The sequence below is a fragment of the Mesoplodon densirostris genome, chromosome 11, assembly GCF_025265405.1.
Source record: "Mesoplodon densirostris isolate mMesDen1 chromosome 11, mMesDen1 primary haplotype, whole genome shotgun sequence".
Taxonomy (NCBI): Eukaryota; Metazoa; Chordata; class Mammalia; order Artiodactyla; family Ziphiidae; genus Mesoplodon; species Mesoplodon densirostris.
In genome coordinates, this window is record NC_082671.1 from 22865441 (window position 1) to 22892779 (window position 27339).

The 27339-nt window shown below is 44.1% G+C and overlaps 1 protein-coding gene across 5 annotated transcripts in view; it reads left to right on the forward strand.

The window, feature by feature from the left end:
* Nucleotides 1-27339, forward strand: part of RASSF8 (Ras association domain family member 8) — a 131062-nt gene that overhangs the window by 360 nt on the left and 103363 nt on the right. For 2 of the 5 annotated variants that reach the window (XM_060112601.1, XM_060112605.1), the window contains exon 1: nt 471-520. The exons of 1 other annotated variant lie outside the window; for it this stretch is intronic. The gene's annotated coding sequence lies outside the window, so the exon portion shown is untranslated. Of the gene's footprint in view, nt 1-440; nt 521-27339 lie in introns of those variants that run through there. 2 more of the 5 variants (XM_060112602.1, XM_060112604.1) reach the window with 2 other exon arrangements.

The following is a 27339-nucleotide window of genomic DNA, read 5'->3' on the forward strand; positions in this document are numbered from 1 at the left end:
CGCCGCTCTCGCGCGCTCAGCCAGCGGCCCGGCGAAGGGGCGGAGCCTCCAGCCGCCCGGCCCGGCCCCCGGCCCGGCCCCCCGCCCAGAGGCACCGGCCGCGGGAGCGAGCCGGCCGCGGACTCCGGCGCCTACGCTTGTCCGGCGTCCCGCACCGCGCCCGGCGCTTGGCTCCTTGCCCAGCCTCGCCTGCCCGCTGGCCCGCGGCATCGGCGCAGCGCTGGGAGCGGCTCCCGCCGGCGGTGCCGCGGCTGCCCGCGCGCTCGCACACCCAGGCACCCCCGCCCGGGGCGTCCGCGCACACCTAGCGCCGGCCAGGAGGTGCGCGGAGAGGGCGCGCCAGGGAGCTGGGGCCTCCCGCCGGTGCGGGGCGCGCGGCCGGAGGAGCGCCGGGGAGCGAGGCGCGCCGGGCTGCGTGGCCGAAGACCGGCGCTGGGCGGCCGCCGGGCGCCGCCGAGTCCCCAGCGCCCCGGCCGGCCCCGCGGGGCGGCCTGCGGGGGCGGCGCAGTTGCGAAACTGAGTAAGTATTAACTTTACTAGGCGGCCGAGATCTCTGGGCAGCGTCCGGGACCCCTCCCTCCTCCTCCTGGAGCCTCCGGGCTCTCCCTTCCCCGCCCCTCTCTCTGCACCTCGGATTTCTTCGTCCGATCTGCCCCCGCCCCGCCGCCGCGGGCTCCAGCTTCCTCCAGTTCACCTTTTCCCCGCTGTCTCCTCTTTGCGCGTTCTTCTCGCCGCACACACGCGCTTTGACCGAGAGTACGAGCTTGTTTCCAGCCTCTCTTTCCTCCCAGTGTCCTTGGCCGGGGAGTTTAGAGGCCACTTTTGTTGGAAAGGGAAATGTATGTCTGGCTTCTTTAATTTCGCTCCAAATGGAAATCGGATGCTCGCTTGCCGAGCGACTGCTTGGTGAACGCTTATTTTTTTTTTCCTCTGAAAAGATGATTGGTTTACAGGTTTTTAAATGTTGTTTGAACGATTAACCATTCTCCGTGCCTATTTCCCCTTGCCGCCAACCCATCTGGGGAGGGGAGTCCAGAAGAGGGGACTTTCAAAATAATTCCGTTTTGCAAACTAGAAACTTTGAAGAGGGTACGTCGCGGAGAGCTTAAAAAGATTGAAGCCGAAGGGACGTGAGCTTTGAATGTGGGGTCCTCGTGTAGCACAGGATCTTTCACGCCAGATACCTGGGCTTGTAATCGAGTGTTGCGTTGTTATTTTAGCATCCTAGAGCCTCCTGGTTGCTGAACCACTACTTTCTCAGCATCAAACGGCAATCTTGAGCAGTGCAGGCGTTGGCTATAATTGCGGGTCAGTATTGCCCCTGATCTTTAGGCATTTAGACGGGAAATAGATGCAGGGCACGTTTCATAGCTGACTTAAACCCGTTAGGTTAACCTTGTCAATACATCAAAGCATTGCGTTAAAAAAATTCCTCCCGCCTGGTGTCACAGAGGGACGAACATTTATGGATTTTCCAGTGTAATGTGTCTCAGGAATTCTTCGTTAGATCTGTTTTGTCTGCAGGAAGCACCTTTAAATATGGATAGATTTCTGATTTTCTGTCGGTGGGATTAACCACCCATTCTGGTAGGAGGCTCCAGGTAATCTTTTATTTTTATTTATTTATTTATTTTTAGATTTATTTATTTTATTTATTTATTTTTGGCTGCATTGGGTCTTCGTTGCTGCCTGCGGGCTTTCTCTGGTTGCGGTGAGTGGGGGGCTACTCTTCGTTGCTGTGCGCCTGCTTCTCATTGCGGTGGCTCCTCTTGTTAAGCTCTAGGCGCGCAGGCTTCAGTAGTTGTGGCACGTGGGCTCAGTAGTTGTGGCTCGCGGGCTGTAGAGCGCAGGCTCAGTAGTTGTGGCTCGGGGGCTTAGTTGCTCTGAGGCATGTGGGATCTTCCCCGACCAAGGCTCGAACCCGAGTCCCCTGCATTGGCAGGCATATTCTTAACCACTGCGCCACCAGAGAAGTCCCAGTCTTTTATTTTTTAATTTTCATTTTTCTTAACTCTTTCATCTCTGGGTTGCCAGGAGTTGGCAATCATGTTGTGAAGGAACAGAAAAATGGGAAGCTTTCTTAATGGATTTTCAGCATCCCGTCCTTGGCCTGCGTGAGGCAGTAGTGAATGCCAGCTAGCCCCCTGCAGGGAGAGGTACTGCGTGGACACAGGAATCAGGAGGCAGGACAGAGCAGTATTGTTTTGGAGGATGGTTTGTGTGAGATTTTATCTTTTAGCTGGCATATCAATTGTACTTTTAATTCTATTTATCCCCATGGGGAACTATCCCAAACCATAAATATTATATGTGACCATACCCCACTTAAAGAAGACTGAACATAATTTGATGATTGGACTTTTGAAGGATCAGACCCAACAAAAATATAATTTGTAATGTAGATGGTAAAACCTTTCAAAAATCCTCCCCTTCCTCATTTTCTCTCCTTTTAAGAGTCTTAAGACAGTACTCTCCATACACAGTTGGCAGTAATGCATTGAATTCTTTCTAGGTTCATTGATAAGACCTAATTTGGGGGCTTCAGTAGCTGAGGGGGACATCAGAGAGCTCAGAGAGGGAGGAAATCATGGGACTGTGCTGAGAGGAAAGGCATTTCAGTTTGCTGAAGTGTCAGCATGCTGCAGGGAAAAGCAATTTAAAAGAAGTGAGAATGTTTAGATTGTTTTTAGTGTGCATGTTTCCTGAATTTGGCATTCAGTTGAGATATTTAGGAATTGCAGAATTTAAATTCTGTGAGGTTGTGGTATCATTTCTTTTTGCCTAGTATTTTATTTTTATTAAGGTTTCGATTTTTTAATGTGAATCTCAATGCTTGGCTTTTGTAGCCTCTGTACTGCGTGGCTTGCATTAATTTTTGACTTGGTCATTTTGAGAAATGATGAGTGTTTCAGAGTTTCTTACTCATTAATTGATGTGTCTTATGTTGATGTAGGTAATGAAAGTAAAAATGTTGTTCAGTGTTGAATATCGTTGCTCTTTCCATTATGGCTGATTCCTGGCATAATGGCTTTGCTCATTTCTTGTAAACCATTAGGGTCCTAGATATCTTGCTAGCGTTCAAAACATAGCAGAACTCTTTGCGGGTAGCAGTGGAGTGGAGATGGGAGTGGGATAGGAACACATTGTGCATCATAACCCTGAGGATTGGATTTTTAAAATAATGTATCACCTGTTTTCTCTCCTGCTAGCTTGCTCCAACCCTAAATAGATTTCAAACTTCAAAGCTTTCTGCAAAATGGGGCTATTATTATTAAGAGCGATGCTGTGACAAGTAGAACACCTCACATGGTGCCTGGCCCATCTTAGCCAGTAAATGGCAGCATCTGTGACTTCTTGAAAAATGAGCCCATGATTACTCAACCTTTCAGACTGTTCCTCCTCAGTTTTTCATCTCATGCATCTAATGAGTGGCTCAGGCCAGAAGGCTGGAGTTATCTTCCACTCTGTGTTCTGTTCTGTCACACACACCCCCCCCCCACACCCAACCAGTTTGTCACAAAGTCCTGTCTACTTTTCGGGCATAATCTCTTTCAAACCTGATTTTCTTTCCAACCTGATTTTCCGTCTCCACTGTGCTCCCATCCCGGTTCAAGCCACCGTCCTCTTTCCCACTGCAGAGGCCTCCGGCTCACACTCTGCGCCTCCTTCCAGTCCCTCTTCCACCAGCAGCCAGAAGGAGAAAAAAGAAGTCACTTGATCTCTAAAGTCTTCAGAGTTCTTACTCTTGGGGTAAAATATAAAATCTTCAACATTCCTACAAGGTCCTGTGTCATTTGGTCCCGTCCCCCATTTTCATCTCTGGCCAGCCACGTGATTCAGCTCTCTAGCAGACTCACCTCCGGGCTCCTGCTGGTGGTCTATTTCAGGACCACCTCCTGGAGTAATTTCTCATCCTTGGGTGCTGGTTCAGATATCCTCTATAAAAGTCTTCCCTGAGAAGGCCACCTGTGTCGTCATGCGACTTAGAACCCCTTGATTGTCTCCCTCATAGCAGTTATCTTTTCCTTCTTAATATTTACCACAGTTTATAATTATGTGTTATTTGTTTAATGTTTCTCTCTTGCCCCTGAGGGTAGAAATAATGCCTGGTTTGTTCACCAGTCTGTACCCAGCGCCTGGTGTGTATAGAGTAAATGCTCAATAAATAGTTATTGTTGTAATGAATAAGATAGTAATACGACTTGTGATTTGTGTATTGATTGCCTTCTTTATCACTGTTAAATCTGCTTCTAACACAAAAGCCAGACTGGCTGTCTCCTACACTCCTTCTTTGTTGGTTTTATGTATAACATGAAATATCCTTTGCAGGTACCAGGTAAAATGAATACATTAGAGCTCTGTGGAAAATTCATAAATAAATTGAGACACCTTTTTTTTAAAAAATTCTTATTTATTTATTTATTTATTTATGGCTGTGTTGGGTCTTCGTTTCTGTGCGAGGGCTTTTCTCTAGTTGCAGCGAGCGGGGGCCACTCTTCATCGCGGTGCGCAGGCCTCTCACTATCGCGGCCTCTCTTGTTGTGGAGCATAGGCTCCAGATGCGCAGGCTCAGTAACTGTGGCTCACGGGCCCAGCCGCTCCGCGGCATGTGGGATCTTCCCGGACCGGGTCCGAACCCGTGTCCCTTGCATTTGCAGGCGGATTCCCAACCACTGCGCCACCAGGGAAGCCCCGAGACACTTTTTAATTGGTGTTACCCTTGTGATTTTCTGTTGTAGATAATCCTTTTTCTAAGTACATCATTAAAGGAATTATGGTTTTTTCATCAGCACAGGATTACTGAAAGAAAAAAAAACTTACCATGTCACATTATTTTGCACATGTCATATGACAGCATGTTAGTCAGCAGCTGTGGATTGCACCAGTGCTTGAATTCAAAGGAAGAAAGGGCAAACTGGAGTGGAGAAAGGAGAGTTATAGTTCTAAGGATGTTTAGTACTGTCCAGCTATTGCTGTGACCTGAATAAATAACTAGGGTCACTTGGCCATTTAGTTAAGGTAGAGAGGTAGTTGCTTAAAAATGGGAGCCACCTAGAGGTCTGGAAGTTCTTTTTTTCCTCTCACTAAAGCAAGGAATTGCTTTAGCCAAAAAAGTCTCATGACTTTCCAAGGCCAAGGAAGGCTTAAAGCTTGGAGTGTTTTTGTCATGTGGTTGCTCTTTACAAAATATTAGCTTGATGTACTATAACTCTTAAGTACTTGTGTCTTTATTAATGTTTCTGGCCTCTCCTTCTTACATAATCACCCACAGTTTCTTTTGACTTTAGTTTTTTAGGGCTTTAGTTTCCTCTTAGAACTTTCCCTCACACCCTAGAGTGAAGTAATTCCAATTCTTTTCTAGTTTGGTATCTGGTGGGTCACTAAGTGTACAGGGAAGCTGGGAGTTGATTGTAGGACTTATTTCTTTGCCCTCGACCTCTAGGTTTCCCCAAAATGTTACACGTCTGTGTGGTTTGGACCCTGAGTTTTTGCCAGCCAGAAGCCAGATGCCCTTGGGTTGGGAGAGCAGAGGAGGGAGGGTTAAAGCATTTTTAACCCCCTATTATGTGCCAAGTTCTGGGCTAGGTGCTCTCACAAAAGAAGAGTGAGTAGTTCACCTGGTCGACATCATGAAGAGGAATCTTAAGCTTTTCATACATTTGCTTCCCTCAAGGAAGTTGTCCCTGTTGTTTCCTCATTTCCCCACCTTGTATTTTCTAGTCGGGAAGGCATGACAAGTAGAGATGTCCTCTCTAGCCAGACCCTTTACCTCACCTTGGTACTTATTTAGACCTGATTTTCCTTGTATAAAAATACTGGGAGTGGGGCTGGAGAGGGGCACACCGTGTGATTTGCCTTTGTGGGAGGTCTTTGTGCCCCCAGGACATTTGCATCAGGAGTAGCCACCATACGCCCGAGAAGAAAGTTCTGGTTGGAAGCCCTTGTTTATTCTTTCCCTCTTATATACATGCTTACAGGCTACTTTGGGTGACCTTGAACAAGTTTCCTGGAGCTTTTTAGCACCAATAATATTTATTGCCTATTTATTTCACAGCCTTGCTATAGGATTTAGAAGACTTATTTTGGGCAGTTTTTTTTGTCACATTCAGATATATCACAAATCTCATTGCAGTTAACTCCAGTGCTGTCCAAGTTTTAGGCATTGAGAAAGATATTTTCTTATTCAGCAGTGTATGTGTGTGTGGTACGTGGGCCTCTCCCTGTTGTGGCCTCTCCCGTTGCGGAGCACAGGCTCTGGACGCGCAGGCTCAGCGGCCATGGCTCACGGGCCCAGCCGCTCCATGGCATGTGGGATCTTCCCGGACCGGGGCACGAACCCATGTCCCCTGCATCGGCAGGCGGACTCTCAACCACTGCGCCACCAGGGAAGTCCAGCGGTGTATGTTTTATTCTTTGTTTTGATAAGAAGTCAGATATAAATACAGGTTGTAACAAGAGGAGAATTGTGATAATTTTCCACCAGGTTTTATTCATGTGGGTGATATATTTTGTCACTCTTGTTAACTGTCATAGGCTTCTGAGTGCTAAATCATGTTTATCTTTAATTATAGTAATTTTATTATTGGAAGATCACTTTAAGTTATTCCAGATATAAGTGTATACATTGAAAAACTTAGGGTTCTCCTAATGGATAGATGCTGGACAGAAAAGTAAGTTCTTACTTTTTTTTTTTTTTTTGATTCAAATATTTACTGAGCAGCTAAGGAGATACAAAGGTGATTAAAACATGGTCAAATGGACTTCCCTGGTGGTCCACTGGTTAAGACTCTGCACTTCCAATGCAGGGGGTGCGGGTTGATCCCTTATCGGAGAACTAAGATCCCGCATGCCCCGCAGCACGGCCAAAAAAAATGGCCAAAGAGGTGAGGCAAATGCACAAGTAATAGAAAGCAAGTATAAGGCTCACAGAATCAAAGTGGGATTTTAGTTACCCAACCAGGGATCGAACCCGGGCAGGCCCTCAGCGGTGAGAGCAGAGTGCAAGTCCTAACTACTGGACCACCAGGGAATTCCCCAGTAAGCTCTTACTTTTATTTTTGCTTAAAATATTTGAATAGGTCTAGAATCTCTGAACCTAGCTCATGCCCTCCATTGTAATTTGTCTAGTCTTGATTACCTGTTTCTTCCATTATATTCTACTGAGTACAGACATACAGTGAATATTTGGAAGTGCACTTCAGTTAAAAGCCTGGCTAGACCTGGGTAGCCTTAGGGAAGTTATGATACTGACCCAGCCTCATGTTTTCTGGTCTCTAAATGGGGCTACTAATTTGTCACTCTGGGCTAGTTTGGAATAAAAGAGGTGTCTGTGTGTGTCTCTGTATGGAAGTGAATGTATATGAAGGGTCTCAGTGAGGAGGTAACACCTTTCCCTCACCCAGCTCCAGTGAGCTCTGTCTTAACCGGGAGTCTGAACAGGCCTCAGGGCTCTCTGTCTGTCCAGACCGATGGTCTGGGAGCACCTGAGTTAGAGGAAGCGCTGTCAGTGTAGATCATTCAAGCGTGGGAGTAGAACGTTTACTAGTTGACATGGAAGACCCTCCCCACTCACCGCAGTCTGGAGGTGTCTATCTCCAAGGGCTTTCTCCATTGGTAATGCTTCCTCTCATTGAATTTCAATCTCACTTCCCCTGGCTCCTGACCCTCAGCGTGGAAAGAACATGCTGAGGTCTCTCTTGACATTGCTGCTCCTTCTAGCTGTCTCCTCTCTCAGCCACCTTCTTACAGGAGCCGTCTGTGCTTAATACTTCTGCCACATCGCCGGACAACTCGCTCTCCAAAGGTACCATTTCTTAGAAACATGTCTTGCCACAGGTACCAATATCTTAATTGCCGGCATCAATGGAAGCTTTTCACCCCAGTATAACCAAAGCTTTCTGTAGCATGTTCACACTGTTGAGCGATCTCCCTCTGTCTTTTTTTTTTTGGCTGCATAGGATCTTTGTTGCTGAGCGCAGACTTTCTCTAGTTGCACCAAGCCAGGGCTATTCTTCGTTGCGGTGCATGGGCTTCTCCTTGCAGTGGCTTCTCTTGTTGCAGAGCACGGGCTCTAGGTGCACGGGCTTCAGTAGTTGCAGCACGCGGACTCAGTAGTTGTAGCACGTGGGCCCTAGAGCCCGCAGGCTTCAGTAGTTGCAACGTGAGGGCTCAGTAGTTGCAGCGTGCAGTCTCTAGGGCGTACGGGCTTTAGTAGTTGTGGCTCGCAGGCTGTAGGACTCAAGCTCAGTAGTTGTGGTGCATGGGCTTAGTTGCTCTGCAGCATGTGGGATCTTTCCAGACCAGGGATCGAACCCATGTCTCCTGCATTGGCAGGCGGATTCTTAACCACTGAGCCACCAGGGAAATGCCTCCCTCTGTTTTGAAATTTCCCCTTGGCTTCCTTGTCACCACTCTTTCTTTGTTCATTCATTCATTCATTCAGAATGAACTGCATGCCCTTCCATGCATGGGACTGTAACAGCACAAAACACATAGAACTCCTCTTCTTATGGAAAGCATACTCCATTAGGGGGAGTTAGATAATAAATGAGTAATTTTACATTCTTTATATAATGCTAAATGTTTTGCAGGAAAAATATATAGCAAGGTGGAGGAATTGAGAATGCTGGGGGTGGGAGTGGAGGTGTGATTTGGTATTGGATGGGCAGGAAGTCCTCACTGAGGAGAGCACATGTGAGTAGAGATGGTAATGAAGCAAAGGAGCCAACTCGGTAGCTGTCTGGAGGAAGACACTCGAGGTCGAGGGGACAGTGAGTGCAGAGGCCCTAGAGCAGGCGCATACGGGTGTGTGCACGTCAGAGCAGCCAGACCAGTTGCAGGAGATGAAGTAAAAGAGGTAATGGGGACCCCTACACTAGGGCCTTATCGGCTGTGACAAGGATCTTGGTTTTTACTCTTGAGGGAGAAGACTGTTAAGGGTCTTGAACAGAGGAATGAATGAACTGGAGAATAATGTGGAGTAGTCGGCAAGAGTATGACTTGTGGAGCTGGCTGTCTGGGTTAAGATCTCAGCTCTACACTTACTGGCCCTGTGACCCTGCAGTAGTCCAGTAACTTCTCTGGGCCTCATCGGTAAAATGGGAGTAGGAATGATACCTATCTCCCAGTGTTGTGAGGTTTCAATGAGTTAATATTTGTACAGAACAGAGCATGGCAGATCGTAAGTATTATAAAAGTGCTTATTAAATAAAATCAGTAAAATTGAAAAGGTTCACATTGCTGTCATGCAGAAAGGGCTTCTCAAGGAAAATTAAGAATAAAAGTAGGAAGCCAAAACATGGAAACAGCCTAAGTGCTCATCAGTGGATGAATGGATAAAGAAAATGTAGTGTGTGTGTGTGTGTGTGTGTGTGTGTATGTATATATATATATATATACATACACACACACACACACACACACACACACAGTGGAATATTACTCTGCCAGGAAAAAGAAGGAATCCCATCATTTGCCACAAACATGGATGGACCTGAGGACATTATGCTAAGTGAAATAAGTTAGAGTAAGACAAATACTGTATGATCTCACTTGTATGTGCAGATTTTAAAAATTGCACAAATGAGGGGTGGGGATGGAGAGGTGGGGGATGTAAAATGGGAGAAGGGGGTCATAAGGTACAAACTTACATTATAAGTCCTGGGGATGTCATGTACGGTATGGTGACTTAATAAAAAGGGAAGAAAAAAAAAAAGAATTGAAGCAGGAAGACCAGTTAGGATATGATTGCAATAATTCAGGCAAGGGATGGAGTAGATAAAGTGCTAGTGGTGGAGGTGGGAGAATCGTCACATAGTGGTGTGTTTGGAAATGGGGATGACCTGTTGGCTGGAGCGTGAGATCTGCTTTTCCTTCCATCTCCGCTCTTTCAGACTAAGCCTTCTCTGCTGCCTCCTCTGCCTTTTGTGTTTGGCTCTCAAACACAGGTACCACTTGGAAATAGATTGGTTGTCATAGAGTCTAGGTTGTGGGTGTGTCTGGTGGTCAGTGGGCAGGGGCTGAGGCAGGGGTGCTCAGCATCCTTTGTGGTGAAGACTTGTCCCTTGTACTTTGCCAGTGACACGCTGGTTGAGAAATGCTGCTTGAGACCTTCCCCCCCCCAGCCCCCCAGGTCCAGGATTTCTTAACCTGTTGTTCTATGTGGGCAGCAGAGGGCCTGTAAGCTGCCTGGAATATTTTCCAAAATGTTTTTTGTTTATATGCTCTGTACTTTGGCTTCCAGACCCCTCTCCACTGATCCGTACAGCACTCCCTTTGGATCAGCACGCCTCCTGACTTCTTCCTTGATTTCCTATCTGGGTTTTTGGCATCATCATCCACTTTATTCCTAATCTTGACTTTCCTGTGCCACCTCACCTTGACTAATTCATCTGGTTGTGATTGTACCTTCTGGATAGCTCAGGAAATCGCTTCCATTTCTCCATCATTCACTACCCTAATTTAGCATCTCTCATGTAGACTGTTGCCGCTTCACTGGTCTCCCCACCTGAGACCCATCTTCTGCATGTCGCCAGATGAGCTTTCGGGTACACAGATCTCACTGACTTGCTAAAAACTCAACTCCATCACTGCCTACAGGGTTGAGTTCTGACTCTGTTGCCGCCCACAGGAAACTTGGCTCTGGTCCCCTGCCCTGTGGCTGCCCTCCCTCCCTGCTTGGCTGTGCTCCAGCTTTCCCTCCCTACCCATCCTCATGTGCCAGGCTCTAGCAGAACTAAATTAATACATTGATGCTGAAACATCTAAACATGCTATTTGATCACATGGAAAAAATGGTTCAGCCTCTCCCTTACGTGCCAAAATACCCTATAGCTCTAAAACCCAGCCTGGCTCACCTCTGTTCCTGGATGAGGTGCTCACTCCCATAGGAGTCCATCTTGCTTTCCTCCTCTACCATATGCATGTATATTTCTCTTCCTTTGCATTGTAATTTCAGATGCTCTCTACTTCACACAGCTGAGCTTCCGAGAGGCTCTTCTTAAGCTCATTTGTTCACAGGTTCAAAGTGACTAAGAAGACTAAGCTTGCAGTGCCCTGATCCAGTTCAAGGAGTCTAAGTTTGTTCTTTGAAGCTTTGCAGCCAGTCATGTCTTTGCTGCTGGATGTTTTGTGTGGCATCTCTTTCTAAAGTGGAGCAGCTTTGTCTACATTGAAAATCTCTTGAGACAGGTAGCTCCTTCATGGTCTCTTTGGAGCCCTGGGGACCTCTTTAGTAGACCTTGGTGTCCAAGTTCACTTGTCACCTCTTGATTTGTAAGAGCCTTCAGTGGGCTCAGTCCTGGCCGTGCTCAGCCTTTCTGTTCTAGAACAGTTTCCTGGCCTCCTGAACTGACTTTGGACCAAGTTTCCACCTTTGGTTCTGATCCTCCTGTTGTATTCAGGACGGAAAAACTTCTGAAGATCTCTCTTCTGTTTGGCTAGTTGTTATGGCTAGGTTATCATAGGTATAGGTTAGCTTTTGTCACCCTCACCTCATTCATCCTTTGCTCTTCAGGCTTCTTCCCAGTCTTCATTCCATATGCAAAAGGAAAAAAAATATTTTTCACCATTCTCAACTATTTTTATTAGCTCTCCCTCTGTGTCTGTCATAATTTTGTCTCTTTTTTTATTAGCACTGTAAACATGTACTGTACTTTTGCATTATCAGATATGATGGGGTTAATAATGTTTGTAAAATTATTTAAAACGTGCTTTAAGTACAGCAAACACCTTCATTCATAGACTCACGAACATGAAGGCACCCACCCAGGCCAAGTTTTCAGAGTTTGGCTCTGGGGCCGGTATTTGTTCCCATCTGTATACTTGTGAGTTGAAAGCTTAGGAGTGGAGGAGTTGGGATTTGTTTCACGTCACCTTTCCTGCTGGACTGTGGGTCTCCTGAAAGCAAGATCCCTATTCAGTGATCCACCAACTGTAAGCTCTTTGATGAGAGGAACTTGTCTGATTCTTGGGACTTGGCACTGTTAGTTGTTGGATGAATTCAGTACAGTGGCTAGTATTTATACCCTCAAGGGGAACCGTGCTAAACTGCCTCGAAGCATTTTTAGCTGTGCAGACTAAATGAGTTGGAATATAGCTGATTGAAAGATTCATTTTACATGGGTGATTGAGGTGGTACTGAAATCCAGGTTAGTAAGAATGAAGGTTTTCCTTGGCTTTTGAAAACACTTCAACAAATAATAAGTACCTGCTGTGTTCAGAGGTAAGGGTCTGTAGAGGGTACGAGGAAGGGTGATGTGGGTCTGTGGTTTGGGGAATCTTATTATGAACAATGAGGGTATGATAAGTACATAAGTGATTACATATGGCGGAGCATGTTGTGAGATAAATATTATCAATATATAAAGCAGAGTAGGAGGAGAGCGTGGCTAAATGACTTAAAGAGTAAAGGTATTCACTACCGCAGTATTTGTAATAATAAACATTGGAAACATCCAAATGGTTGATAGCAGGGCAATGGTACAGGCACCAGGTAGACTGTTATACAGCCATTAAAAGCATTTATGAAGCATTTATAGTAATTTGGGTAAATGCGTATGCTTTTTGTTAGGTGAAATGATGGAATATAAACATATATACAGTGTGATCATAATTTAAAAAATAGTTTTTAAACAAGAATACCGAAAGGAAAAAAAAAGCACCAGGAAGAAAACACTCCAAAATATAAACATTTCATCTGACTTCAAGTATATTATATGTGTGTGTGTGTGTATACGTGTACAATTGCATGTACATGTATACACATTGACACAGCATAAATTATACTTCATTGAATTTTCATACACTGAGCATACCTGTGCAACAAGTGCCCGGACTGAGAAATAGGATATTATCCTCATTTCCACAAGCCCCCTTGTGCTCCTGACTTCTCATGGCATTCCATAGTTCTGACTGCTTTTTGTTCCTTATATAAATGGAATCGTACAACATGTACTCTTTAGTGTTTGATTTTTCATGCTCGGTATTGTGTGATTCATCCATATTGTGTATAGTTGTAGGTTGTTCATTCATATTATTTATTATGGATGACTTTTAATCTTACTCTTTCATCTTTTTACGTTTTCCAGAATTTCCTGTAATGACTATGTATTTTATAATCAGAAAAAGGTAGTACTTGTTTTTTTAAAGAGGCAAAGGCAAGTTTATTTATAAAGCGCTTGGGTAGATGAGGTTAGACCATGGGACGTGTGGAGGAGAATTGAGAACGTCCATTGAGGTTGTCCCGAAACAGATGTGGTGCAGTGCAATGTGAAGTGAGCGTCAAGAGGCCCAGATTCTATCTGTTCTGTCATTTAGTGGTCACGGGACTGTGGACACATCCTTTAATCCCTTTAACCCTCCGTTTGCTCATCCATCAGTCAGCTGGGTGTGATGGTATCTCCCTTACTGGTCATGAGGATTAACTGGAGATCATATGATGAGCCTCTGAGTTGGTCTGCCGGTGGCGAAGTCCTTCCTTTCAAATCTGGAGTTAGAGAGGATGGATGCCCAGGGAGGGAACTCCTGTCCAGTTGCCATTGATTTTCTCTAGGAAGTGAGGGGTGAGGATTATTTGCAAATGAAAGTACGCAGCTTTGAGGTGGGAGTTTGAGCATAGCAGAGAAGCTTTGGGGCAGGTAGCCCCTGAGTCCTCGGTGAGCTGGGGGTTCCAGGGAAAACGGAGGGAGAGCTCAGCAGTGTTGAGGGCCCAGCCACGGTGGGAGCATAAACGTGCATGTAGTGTGTGAGTTTTTCCTCCAGAAGATGTGTTTATCATGTTTTATCTGGGCTAATATTAAACTGATTCTTCCTGGTCATACAAGTAGAGGAGGTAGAAAAGAGAAGGAGGAGGAAAGCCCACCTGACACATAAGAAATGCCATGACTGATCTGCAGAGAGAGCGCCATAGAGCCATGGTGATTTAGGACTTAGGAGATCTTTCTCCAAGGGCGTTTACACTAAAAGGGAGGGCTAAGATTTTAGTCTAGCCCGCAAAACAGGCAGGGAACTTTTATTAATACAGGTGTACATCAGGCATATTGCAGGTTCGGCTCCAGACCACTGCAGTAAAGCGAGTCATACCAGTTTTTTGGTTTCCCAGTGCATTTCAAGTTATGTTTACACTAGACTGTAGTCTATTAAGTGTGCAGTAGCATATGTTTAAAATGACAATGTACATACCTTAATTAAAAAATACTTTATTGCTAAAAAATGCTAACCATCATATGAGCCTTCAGCAAGTCGTAATCTTTTTGCTGATAGAGGGTCTTGCCTCCACGTTGATGGCTGTGACTGATCAGGGTGGTGATTGCAAAGGCTGGGGTGGCCGTGGCAGTTCTTAAAATAAGACAACAATGAAGTCTGCTTCATTGATTGACTCTTCTTTTCACAGATGGTTTCTCTGTAACGTGCAATGCTGTGTGTTAGCATTTTCCCCACTGTAGAACTTCTTTCAGAATTGGAGTCAATCCTCTCACCTTGCTTCTGCTTTATCAACTAAGTTGATAATACCAATTTAACTCCTGTGTTGTCATTTCAACAGTCTTCACAGCATCTTCACCAGGAGTAGATTTCATTTCAAGAAACCACTTTCTTTGCTTGTCCTTAAGAAGCAACTCCCTACCCATTCAAGTTTGGTCATGAGATTGCAGCAATTCAGTTACATCTTCAGGCTGCACTTCTAATTTTAGTCCTCTTGCTCTTTCCCCCACATCTGCAGTTATTTCCTTCACTGAAGTTTTGAATCCCTCAAAGTCATTTGTGAGGCTTGGAATCGACTTCTTTCAGACTCCTGTGAATGGATATTTTGACCTCTTCCCATGAATCACGAATGTTCTTAGTGGCATCCAGAATGGTAATTCCTTTCCAGAAAGTTTTCAATTTATTTTTCCTAGATTCATCAGAGGAATCACTATGCGAGCTGTAGCCATATGAAATGTATTTCTTAAATCATAAAACTTAAAAACCAAAATTACTCCACAATCCATGGGCCGCAGAACGGACGTTGTGTTAGCAGACGTGAAAACAATATTAATCTCATTGTCTGTCTCCATCAGAGCTCTTAGATGACCAGGTGCACTGTCGATGAACAGTCATATTTTTAAAGTAGTCTCTTTTTTTTTTTCCCTCTGAGAAGTAGGTCTCAAGAGTAGGCTGAAAATACTCAGTACACCATGTTGTAAACTGGTTGTGCTGTCATCCAGGGCTTTGTTGTTCCCTTTATAGAACACAGGTAGAGTGGATTTAGTATAATTCTGAAGGGTCCTAGGATTTTCAGAATAGTAAAGGAGCATTGGCTTCAACTTAAAGTCACCAGCTGCATTAGCCCCTAACAAGAGAGTCACCCTGTCCTTTGAAACTTTGAAGCCAGGTATTGACTTCTCCTCCCTAGCTATGTGAAAGTCCTCGATGGCATCTTTTTCTAACAGAAGGCTGTTTCATCCACATTGAAAATCTCTTGTTTAGTGAAGCTACTTTCATGAATTATCTGAGCTAGATCTTCTGGGTAACTTGCTGCAGCTTCTACGTCAGCACTTGCTGCTTCACCTTGCATTTGTATGTTATGAGGTTCTTTCCTTCAACCTCATGAACCAACCTCTCATAGCTTCCAACTTCTCTTCTGCAGCTTCCTCACCTCTCTCAGCCTTCATTGAATTGAAGAGAGTTAGGGCCTTGCTCTGGATCAGGCTTTGGCTTAAGGGAATGTTGTGGCTGGTTTGATCTTCTAACCAGATCACTACAAATTTCTCCATATCAGCAATAAGACTGTTTCACCACTTTCTTATCATTTCCCTGTTCACTGGAGTAACACTTTTAATTTCCTTCAAGAACTTTTCTTTTGCATTCACAACTTGGCTGTTTGGCCTAAGAGGCTTAATTTTTGGCCTATCTCTGCTTTCAACATGCTTTCCTCACTGAGTTTAATCATTTCTAGCTTTGGATTTAAAGTGAGAGACGTGCGATTCTTCCTTTCACATGAACACTTAGAGGCCATTGTATAGTTATCAACTGGCTTAATTTTTTTTTAACATCTTTATCGGAGTATAGTTGCTTTACAGTGGTGTGTTAGTTTCTGTTTTATAACAGAGTGGATCAGCTATAGATATACATGTATCCCCATATCTCACCCCTCCTGCATCTCCCTCCCACCCTCCCTATCCCACCCCTCTAGGTGGTCACAGAGCACCGAGCTGATCTCCCTGTGCTATGCAGCTGCTTCCCACTCGCTATCTGTTTTGCATCTGGTAGTGTATATATGTCCATGCCACTCTCTCACTTTGTTCCAGCTTACCCTTCCTCCTCCCTGTGTCTTCAAGTCCATTCTCTAGTAGGTCTGCGTCTTTATTTCCGTCTTGCCCCTAGGTTCTTTATGACCTTTTTTTTTTTTTTTAGATTCCATATATATGTTTGTTTTTCTCTTTCTGACTTACTTCACTCGTATGACAGACTCTAGGTCCATCCACCTCACTACAAATAACTCAATTTTGTTTCTTTTTATGGCTGAGTAATATTCCATTGTATATATGTGCCACATTTTCTTTGTCCATTCATCTGTCAGCGGACACTTAGGTTGCTTCCATGTCCTGGCTATTGTAAATAGAGCTGCAATGAACATTGTGGTACATGACTCTTTTGAATTATGGTTTTCTCAGGGTATATGCCCAGTAGTGGGATTGCTGGGTCGTATGGTAGTTCTATTTTTAGTTTTTTGAGGAACCTCCATACTGTTCTCCATAGTGGCTGTATCAATTCACATTCCCACCAGCAGTGCAGGAGTGTTCCCTTTTCTCCACACCCTCTCTAGCATTTATTGTTTGTAGGTTTTTTGATGATGGCCATTCTGACCGGTGTGAGATGATACTTCATTGTAGTTTTGATTTTCATTTCTCTAATGATTAATGATGTTGAGCATCCTTTCATGTGTTTGTTGGCAGTCTGTATATCTTCTTTGGAGAAATGTCTATTTAGGTCTTCTGCCCATTTTTGGATTGGGTTGTTTGTTTTTTTGATATTGAGCTGCATGAGCTGCTTATGAATTTTGGAGATTAATCCCTTGTCAGTTGCTTCATTTGCAAATATTTTCTCCCATTCTGAGGGTTGTCTTTTCATCTTGTTTATGGTTTCCTTTGCTGTGCAAAAGCTTTTAAGTTTCATCAGGTTCCATTTGTTTATTTTTATTTCCATTTCTCTAGGAGGTGGGTCCAAAAGGATCTTGCTGTGATTTATGTCATAGAGTGTTCTGCCTATGTTTTCCTCTAAGAGTTTTATATTGTCTGGCCTTACATTTAGGTCTTTAATCTATTTTGAGTTTATTTTTGTGTATGGTGTTAGGGTGTGTTCTAATTTCATTCTTTTACATGTAGCTGTCCAGTTTTCCCAGCACCACTTATTGAAGAGGCTATCTTTTCTCCATTGTGTATTCTTTCCTCCTTTATCAAAGATAAGGTGACCATATGTGCGTGGGTTTATCTCTGGGCTTTCCATCCTGTTCTATTGATCTATATTTCTGTTTTTGTGCCAGTACCATACTGTCTTGATTACTGTAGATCTGTAGTATAGTCTGAAGTCAGAGAGCCTGATTCCCCCAGCTCCGTTTTTCTTTCTCAAGATTGCTTTGGCTATTCGGGGTGTTTTGTGTTTCCAAACAGATTGTGAAATTTTTTGTACTAGTTCTGTGAAAATTGAACTGGCTTAATTTTAATATGGTTGTGGCTCAGGAAGTAGGGAGGCCCAAGGAGAGAGAGAGAAACAGAGGAAAGGCCAGTGGGTGGAGCAGTCAGAACACACACATTTATCTATTAAGTTCTCTATCTTTTATAAGCGGGGTTCATGGTGCCGCAAAACAATTATAATAGTAACATCAGAGATAGATAATCAGAAATCACTGTGACAAATGTGATAATAGTGAAAAAGTTTGTGTAAAAGCGACACAGAGACATGAAGCAAGTGCTGTTGGAAAAATGGCTTGAACCCATAATGCTTGTTCAAAATGAACAAGCATTATGAACCCAAAAGCTTGTTCAACACAAGATTGCCACGTGCCTCCAATGTGTAAAAAATGCATTATCGGGCCTCCCTGGTGGCGCAAGTGGTTGAGAGTCCGCCTGCCGATGCAGGGGATACGGGTTCGTGCCCCGGTCTGGGAGGATCCCATATGCCGCGGAGCGGCTGGGCCCGTGAGCCATGGCCGCTGAGCCTGCGCGTCCGGAGCCTGCGCGTCCGGAGCCTGTGCTCCGCAACGGGGGAGGCCACAACAGTGAGAGGCCCGCATACCGCAAAAAAAAAAAAATAAAAAAAATAAAAAAAAAAAAAAAAAAAAAAAATGCATTATCTGTGTAGCTCAATCAAGTGAAGGGCAATAAGATGAAGTGTGCCTGTATTATGTTTTCTGGCTCTGAGAGTCCTAAACTATACCAAAACTTAAGAGCTAATGATTAATATCTTCTAAAGTAAATAGCAATTTTAGCTACTTTAGATCCCTTCAAGTAGAATGGGGCTTGAAGGGCCAGCCTGGAGCCCTATTCTTGGGTGGTATTGTTTCTATGGGAGTGGTACTCAGGTCCGGTGAAAACTTCTGGGGATGCATTCCAGCTTGTGGGCCTCTTCCAAGGAAAGCAGTGGGTGAGCAACCCATCCTGGACCCATTGTAGAAGGTTAGCTATTTGTAGATAAATGAGGTTGGTAGCTTGTGAGACACCTTTACGCATTGTTGATCCCTTCAGATAGTATCTTTTGAATGCCTGCGGGCTGGCTATGCAAAAGTGAAAAAGAACCAGTCTTATCTTTTAGATCCTTTTTATCTGGGCTGGGCATTTAAAGAAGTAATTTTTGGAATGTGATAATGGATAAAATGGAGATGTAGGTTCCTGGGTGGTGTTGGAAGTGAGTGCACTGGAAAGGTGTTCCGAAGTCTGCCTTGAGGAAGTTGGGGGAGGTTTAAGAGGAGAATTCACTCTTGAGCTAAGACTTGAGGATGAAAAGGCGTTTTCTCCCCTGTATACTCCATACAGATAGAAGAGCAGGTATGAAGGCACAGTGTGGGAGGGAGAACATGGTCTGCTGGAGAACTGCAAATGGTCTTGGTGTCACTAAAGTTAGATGTGCAGTGTGGGGTGGGGAATGGCAGGAGCTGAGCAGAGGAGTAATTTATTCCCCTGGGGGAAAGGATGTCACGTTGCCCTAAAGTCTCTTTAGCTTTGTTGATGCCAACATTGGTTATAAGAAACACAGTTTTTCCATCTCTGTCCTGAATTAAGAGTTCTACCTCTTCAGATTTTTACGTTGGGAAATGTTGAGATTGCTTCATAATTAGCTGGGGCTCAGTGCCTTCCAGTTCAGTGCAGAGATCACCTTACTTTTATTCAGTCCACGAACATTCATGAAGCACACGTTAAGTCAGAGGAATTCTCCTTGCTGTGGTTGGTAATACAGAGACAGGAAATGGCCTCTGCCTTTCAAGAAACTTACAGTCCAGTTAGCAAAGCAAAACTTGAACTTTCAAAAGCCCTCTTACTATAACAAAGATAATAGCAAAAGGAAAGAGGAAGGGCTTGTTCCTTACAACAGTGGGAAGCAGAGAAATCTATTTAGAAGACAGTGCACTCTGATCAAGGACTGAAGGAGCGAAAGAAAGGTGATGGGTCGACAGTGGTGTGAAGGTGGGCCCAGGTGATCGGGGACTGGAAAGAGGCCCCCCAGCTAGAGGAGCTCAGTGGAGACCAGCCCAGGAGCGCGGGTGTTCGGAGTGCTCTTGGGAGGTAGTGTGCTGTCTGGCGTCACTCAGTATGGGTGTGTGGCTGGGAGTAAAGAGAAGTGGGGCTGGAAATGTGGCTGGGCCCCAGCAGTGGGGGTCTTACCCAATGCACTGAGGGATCTGGACTTCATTCCAAGCTTCTATGAACAAGTCTTGTATGAGTCTTCCCTCCGACCCAGACCATCACTGTCTCTAGTCTCCTTCCACCTGCTGTGTTCAAAACAATACACCTTGAGACTTCCCTGGCGGTCCAGTGGTTAAGGCTCCACGCGCTCCCATGGCAGGGGGCACGGGTTCGATCCCTGGTTGGGTAGCTAAGATCCCGCACGCCACAGGGCGTGGCCAAAAAAACCCAATACACCTAATCCTGACACCACGTGACAGGGACTCTCCTGGTTTTGCACAGATTACCAGGAAAGTTGTGATTTTGGTTTAGAATCTTAGGATGTTTCCCTAGTCGAAAGCTTAATCCCTCAGTGTTGGTTCTCCTCACCTTAGATTTTTGCAGCCCACAGTTCAGTTTTTCAACCACTTTTGTGTCCATTATATAATTTGTTAACAGTTATTGGAAGTAGTCAGATCAGACCATTTATAGTTACGGAAATCCATTTAGAAAGCCTAAATGAGTCGTCCAAGATGATTCAGCAGTGCAAGTTCGAGGAGCGATTAGAAACAGCGAGTTCAGGGCCCTGTCTGGTCCAGTTTTCCTTCCATTAAGTCATTATGCCATGGCCTTCCACTCCACGATTCTGACTGCTGATGAATACATGCCTGCCGTGTTGTTAGGGCATCGCTGAGATGTTTGCATGGATTCATCCCGTTGGGTGTGAGTTAAGTATTTCAAAATTGTCTGAGATAATGGGTTACATCCATAATCATTACAAAGACAGAAATCAACTGGCTTATATGGGAGTTTGCCCATAACCTTCTTATTATTTATTTTTTCTCTATTTAAGGAGCAGCTTAACTTCTTAGTAAGCCTCTATCATTCAACTGATCATTTTGATTTTTTTTTTTCTGGAAATAATCCACCCACATCATCGGAGTTTTGATTCTTCATCTCATATATTTAGCAGGAAAATTGTTTTCCTGTCTTTCAGATATTTAGCAAGCTAACAGAGCTAAGTGTGTACTACTTTTGTGAATCATTTTTAAGCAATAGGACTTGCCAAGTTAAGTACACAACTTAAAATATTTGTAAGACCAAAAAATGGGGAACTTTGCTTTATAAATATACTCTTTGATTTTGTCAAGAGCAACAGGGTTGGCCTCTTAAAAGTTACAATTGAGAACAAATAGGTTGTGAAGCAGCTATGGTATGGGCAAAGATACTAGGGTTTTTGTTTGTTTGTTTGTTTGTTTGTTTTTTGCGGTACACGGGCCTCTCACTGTTGTGGCCTCTCCCGTTGCGGAGCACAGGCTCCAGACGCACAGGCTCAGCGGCCACGGCTCACGGGCCCAGCCGCTCCGCGGCATGTGGGATCTTCCCGGACCGGGGCACGAACCCGTGTCCTCTGCATCGGCAGGCGGACTCTCAACCACTGCGCCGCCAGGGAAGCCCAAGATACTTGTTTTTATAATGAAGGACCACTGACATGGAATACTAATCTGTAGAATTCCTATAGAGATGTGGTGGTGTTGACCCTGGGAGAGACTTGGGAGGTCATTGTACTATATTCTCTCTCAGAAGAGCAGCCCCCGAAGAAGAGGAGTGAAAGGTCACGTAGTTAATGGTAGATGCGGGACTAGAATTTGCCACACTTACCTGTTCACATCCTCAGCTGCTCCCCATTACCAGTAGGACCAGGCCTAAACTCCCCCGCCTGGCCCTTCTGCCTCTGAAGGGACTGTGGGAGGTGAAGGCATTTCCTCAAGTCTGATAACAAAGGCACAGAAGAGAGATTAGATAAAAGTAAGTACATGTTTATCAGCACTGAGTGAATGCAATTAGATGGCATTATGTTAATGACAATAAGTGTTCAGGCCTGTCTCGGAAATGAAGATGGAACTCTTCTAACATACTATTAAAATAAAATAAAATAGACTCTAGTTGAGTATGCAGAGGCTTCTGAGCTTCCAGTAGAGAGAGCTGATCTGGAACACTTGGTTCAACTCTAAGGACAAATCAAGTTATTTTTAAGCTCCTAAATGACTGGGACGAGGCCTAAATATAATACCCATACATATCTGGCAGCCAGACTGGCCAACCTCTCCTGTCTAGTAAGAGCACCTGCAGTGGTGGTCGCAAAACCTCCAGACCCCCTTATTCCTATCTTTATGAATTCTTATTAATATTATATTAATTATATATGTACTATGTATAATTTTGTTAATAATGATATTAATTGTGTTAATAGATAATAAATATTGCTTATTTCGTTTGCAGTCCAGAATGTTTTAGATTTTAGACAGAAACCTGTGTGCCTGCATGTATTTGGTGGGGAGGGGGTTCAAAAGCAACAGGATGAGGACCTTATAAAGGCAGGCACGTGGATAAAATCAACATCCAGGAAAGAGTCAGGGCAATGATTAGGCCAGCATCCTTCAGTTCAAAGTATAATCAGTAAGGTTGGAATAATATTGCACACGATTATGGTGCCTTATGGTTTTCACATCTTTTAAATTATTTGATTGTCACAGCAAACCTGTGAGAATGGTAGGCTAAAACATCGTTCACATTCCCCACGTCAAGTCAAGTCATAGAAAGACTGTGCATTGTCTAATATAACAGCTATCCAAAACACTCTTCCCCAGTCAATTTGGTCTTGCCCAACTCCTAGGTGCCTTTTTTGAGGGAATAGGTAGGTGATGGTATCTACCAAAGAAGCTTGAAACAGTGGGAGTTCCCTGTTCTCTTACAACCTCACTCTCAGATTAAAAGCAAGTTTCAACTAAGCTACTACACATGCGGATGATTTTTAGGTAAACGTTTGCTGGCAAGCGGCACAAAACAGTTGATACAGCCTGGGTTATAAGCTCCGAGCTTTGTCTTTTTGGGTGTTCTTGTACAGCTTTCGAGGAATGCTTACTCAAAGCAGACAACACAGCATGGCAGAGGAGATTCTTGGTCTTTCAGTTACCATCAGAGGCTTAGGCTTTACCAGATTATTATACCCTGTTCATTCAAGGGTGGAGTGTCTCTAAAACATTTGAGCAAGCTCACTTACTTGAATCCTTTAATTATACCAGTGTGATCCTCTTTCTAACATTCATCATGCTAATTAGCAAGCTGCTGGTTCCACCAAAGAAAATCCATCCAGTAGGTAATGAGCAAAGTGTCCCCAAAGCATTTGTCTGTTGTAACCACCTCTCAAGTATGGGCTTCCTGGTTGGAGCCCGCCAGACCTGCCCTGGACAGTGCACTCCTACTCCCATCAGGGTCAGTGCCTAGCCTAAGCACTGTCACAGACTATCACAGGCTGTTCGCTGAAATGGTTCCAAAAGTGTATTATAGATGTTCAGACACATCTAGGCTGTTGAGGTATCTTGGAAGGTTACATTACTATTTGTGTACTCTTTTCAATAAAACAGAGAAATGTGCTAGTTAGCAGGCACATGAATTTGATTAGAGAATAGTCTTGACAAAATGTGGAAAGTGGGTTTTGCCCAAATTGATGCAGCATGCGTAGGACGTGTGTATTATATCTGCTTAGTGCTTGTTTGCGTTATATCAACTTCACACAGCCTAAAGACTGAGTGAATCTCAGGTGTAGTTTTCTAAGAAAAAATGAGGGCTAAAGATTTAAACATTACTGTTACTACTGAGGTAAAGCTAAGGTTTTCGCACCCACCCATGCGTACAAACACTTTAAACAAGGCACAGCCTGGTGAGTGCTCTGTGCAAATATTTACACATTCAAGTATGTGGTAGATGCAGTTTGGTAGTTAAACTTGATATAGATGATTTTGGGGGATAGGTTGGATATATTACCTGTGGAATAGATGAGAGACAATGGCATGCATGTATATTTTTTCTTCTAAATTTTCATTCAAATTTAGCCTATATGTAGCTATAATCTATAGCTATCCCCAAGACTAAAAGTATATTGAATCTTCCACCCTGCTTACCAACATGTGGTGGTAGTTAACCCACGTGGTAGTAGTTGAAGAACAATTAATAGATAAGCTTGTCCTGGAAGCAGGTGAAGAAGAGAGTCAGGCAGCGGGGAGCTCTAGCAGCTGGCCCAGGCAGGATGATAAGTCGGAGGGAAAGAGTGAGAGCACTGCCCTCCCAAAAGCGAAGGAGAGAGCCTCAAGAACGAAGTGCTGGCCAGCAGTATTGAAGCTGAAGATGGAAGGCAAGTAGGGTAAGGGCTTGACCTTTCGCAATGAGGAGATCCTTGGTGATCTTCCCACAGAAGAGTGAGGTGACATCGAGTTGAGGAGTCTGAGGAAATGTAGGCTGAGTTTTAAATAATCGTGGTAGTTTTATTTATAATGTATCTGATGTGCCCGGTCCTAAGCACTTTAGATGCATTAATTCATTTAAATCTCACAACCACCTTATAGAATCTGTACTTTGCTCCTCCCGTTTTAGTCTATGTAAAAATTGAGGCACAGAATCATTTGCCCAAACTCATATGGGTGGGAAGAGTGGGGCAGGGCTAGGCTTCTAAGCCAAGCGTGGCTCCACCACTGCGGATTTTAACTGCCATTCCATGCGGAAGCTTTGCTGCAGAGGAGAGAGGTCTGTACTTCTGTGTTCTTTGTGTCCCGCGTTGGGTGACCGTGACACAGAGACAGTCCCTCGCATTGCGGAAATCTTACGAGGCTTGTTGGGACGATGGGTCAACAACACATGTAGTTTCCATTGCTGTGGTGGAGTCAGGACACAGGAAGGCAGGGGCCAGTTTTCGTTGTTGGAGGTGGGAGAGGAGAATGAAGAAAGGCCTCTTGGAGAAGATGACCCTTAAACTGAGGTTCACACTGGCACACTTCAGAGTGGTGGTTTAAAAAAAACCAGGTATGAGAAGCTGGATTTCATTCTTTGGTCTACTTCTTTCTGTTTTTATCAAATTTTCTAAGTACCCTTCCCCCCATGGTTGAAAACCGATTTAAGCAAACATGCCATGTCTTTAAGTCTCCAGCGAGTTTGTCATAACAAGGTATTCAACCCACAAATGTGAACGTTTTGTTGTTGTTATTTGTTTTGGCTACGGGGGTCAGTATGCTCTATTACTCATAATTATATACAGCATTCTCTTTAGAGAAAGAAAAACCAAAGACTTCCCTCGCGTATTCTATTTTAAGAAAAAAGCAAACACATATACACAGCAACATGGTCAGTATTTTTGGTTAAAAAAATGCAGCAACCATTATGCTTTCTGTAATGGGTGGGAAAGACTCTTCTTCCATAATCACTTCTGTGCTTTCATTAAAAGCACCTTACGAGAAATGAAATTGTTGCCTAAATGAGGAGAATGGGGAAATCAGCAAAAAAATAGTTCTGGAAATCTTGCCGGCCCTTCTGAGTGACTTTCCTTCTGGCCGCAGGTGCCCTCTCTCCATTATGTGGTTATGTGATATAACTGAGTTTATTCTTTCTTATTTATATAGTAGTTTTGTTATCTATTCTTTAAAAGCAAGCCAATTATAACTTTTTTAAACTCAGTAAATTCCATAAAACAAAGTTGTGGGGTTTTTAAAATTTTTTTTTACTGAAGTATGGTTGATTTACAAAAGTTGTTTTACTACAGTGGCTCACTATTGTTTTTACTAAAACTAAAAACTATTGTTTTTATTGACCTAAATAATAATAAGAACCATGAACTAAACGGTTATCATACGTGCAGGGTCCTTTACCCACATTTTCGTTAATCTTCACAATTCTGCAAGGTAAACTTACTCATTTAACAAATGAGAAAACAGCTTTGGAGAGATTTCTTAAACTACGGAAAGTTAACTAAACGCCCAGTGGGGGAAGCTGGTCTGAGAGAATGAGGCCAACACGTGGGGAAGCAGCAGAGGTGAGGGAGAGCCTGCAGTGAGCGAAGGATGAGAGCTCAGGTGGACCGGCTGGCAGACTGGCTGGTTGGCGCCGGGGGCTCTGGGTGCCCGGTGCCCCGGTCTTGCGTAAGTTAGACCGTGGGTCTAACTTGTCTGTGTGGGTGCGTGTTTATTTGCAGACGCCTTATGGCAGGGATTTGCACTCATTACAGCAGTCAGGCAGGTGGCATTAAGGGGAAGAGTGGGTTTGGTGTCAAGATGAGTGGTTAGGACCGTGGCAAATTAGAGAGCATGCGACTTACCTGAGGGGTGCGGGTACCCCCGCCCCCAGCTGGTTACTGCCCTTAGGACGTGTGGCGGAACCAGGGTTCGACAGATCTTCAGGTTTCTTCAGAGAAGCCATATGTCTGGAATTTGAGGGTGATTTCCATCCTTAAAAAAAAGAAAACCACTACTTTGCCCCACCACCCCCCAAAAAAACCCCACGACCTAGAAGGTGGCTTTGTGCTTTGCAGGTTTGATCACTCGCCTCCGTTAGCTGGTGGGAGTGGGGCAGAGGCAGCGCTGAGCTCCTAGGCTTGTGAGAGAGGGCTCCTTGGCTACCTGAGGAGCCTTTGCAGCCGCTGCCCGGGCTGAGCCAGGGCAAGGGTGGTACTTATAAATGTCCTCATTTAAGTTTTGCACCACAGGGGATGTAAATGTTGGACTGTCAGGATTATCTCATTGCAAGAATAATTTAAATTCAAGCTAATTTTTAAAAAAGATTCATGGAATGAGATGTTTCAATTCAGTGAATTTTTTAGATGACGTAAATTCCTTTAAAACGCATTTTAAGAACGAAGGGTATCAAACTGCCTACTTTAACAAACAGTATATTAAACATAATATTTGGGAGGGGGTGTTGAAGGACATTATTAGCATATTATCCTAGAAATTTAGATTTTTCCGGTAGAAAATAAGCAGTGGATGAGCACTTTTTAATGTCTCTATGGGCGATATAAGGAAATACTGAGGCATTTGTTTTATTAAAAGGCAAAAGATGTATATTGTTAGGGTGAATGCTGTCCTGGATCAGTCCTGCTTCACTCCTCTTGTTTTGGCATAATAATAGGACCTTTTGTCCTGGATGATAAATTATTTATTTGGTCACCCTATATAACATTAATGTGTTTTTTAGTTGCTGGTCCCTTTCTCAGGCAAGTGTGCTGGATGGCTTTGCTGCTTCTTGTAAAATTAATCACTGAAGCAAAGGCATCTTCACCTCAGAGTGACTCTGTCAGCCTTCCCTGAGGATCTTTGCCGTTGCTGTCAGGGTTTTACTTGTCAGCACCATTTAAAGCATGATTGACTATTTCTACATCATAGCTTTCAAAGGCACCCTCCTTGTTAACTTTAACCTACTCTCACGTCTGTATCACATTTAATTTGTGGTATGTGTTGGCGGCATAGTCAAGGATCTATACTAAAAATTCTTCATAATCGTCCTTAAAGGACACTTAGAAAAAGGTAATAAAACATTGATTTTAGAAAAGCACATTTCCGGGCAAACATCTTTTATTGTATAAAATTGGAGAGACTGGGTGCTGCTTTCCGGATGTATCACTTTTTTTCAGAAATCATTTTTATAGTGAATCACATGC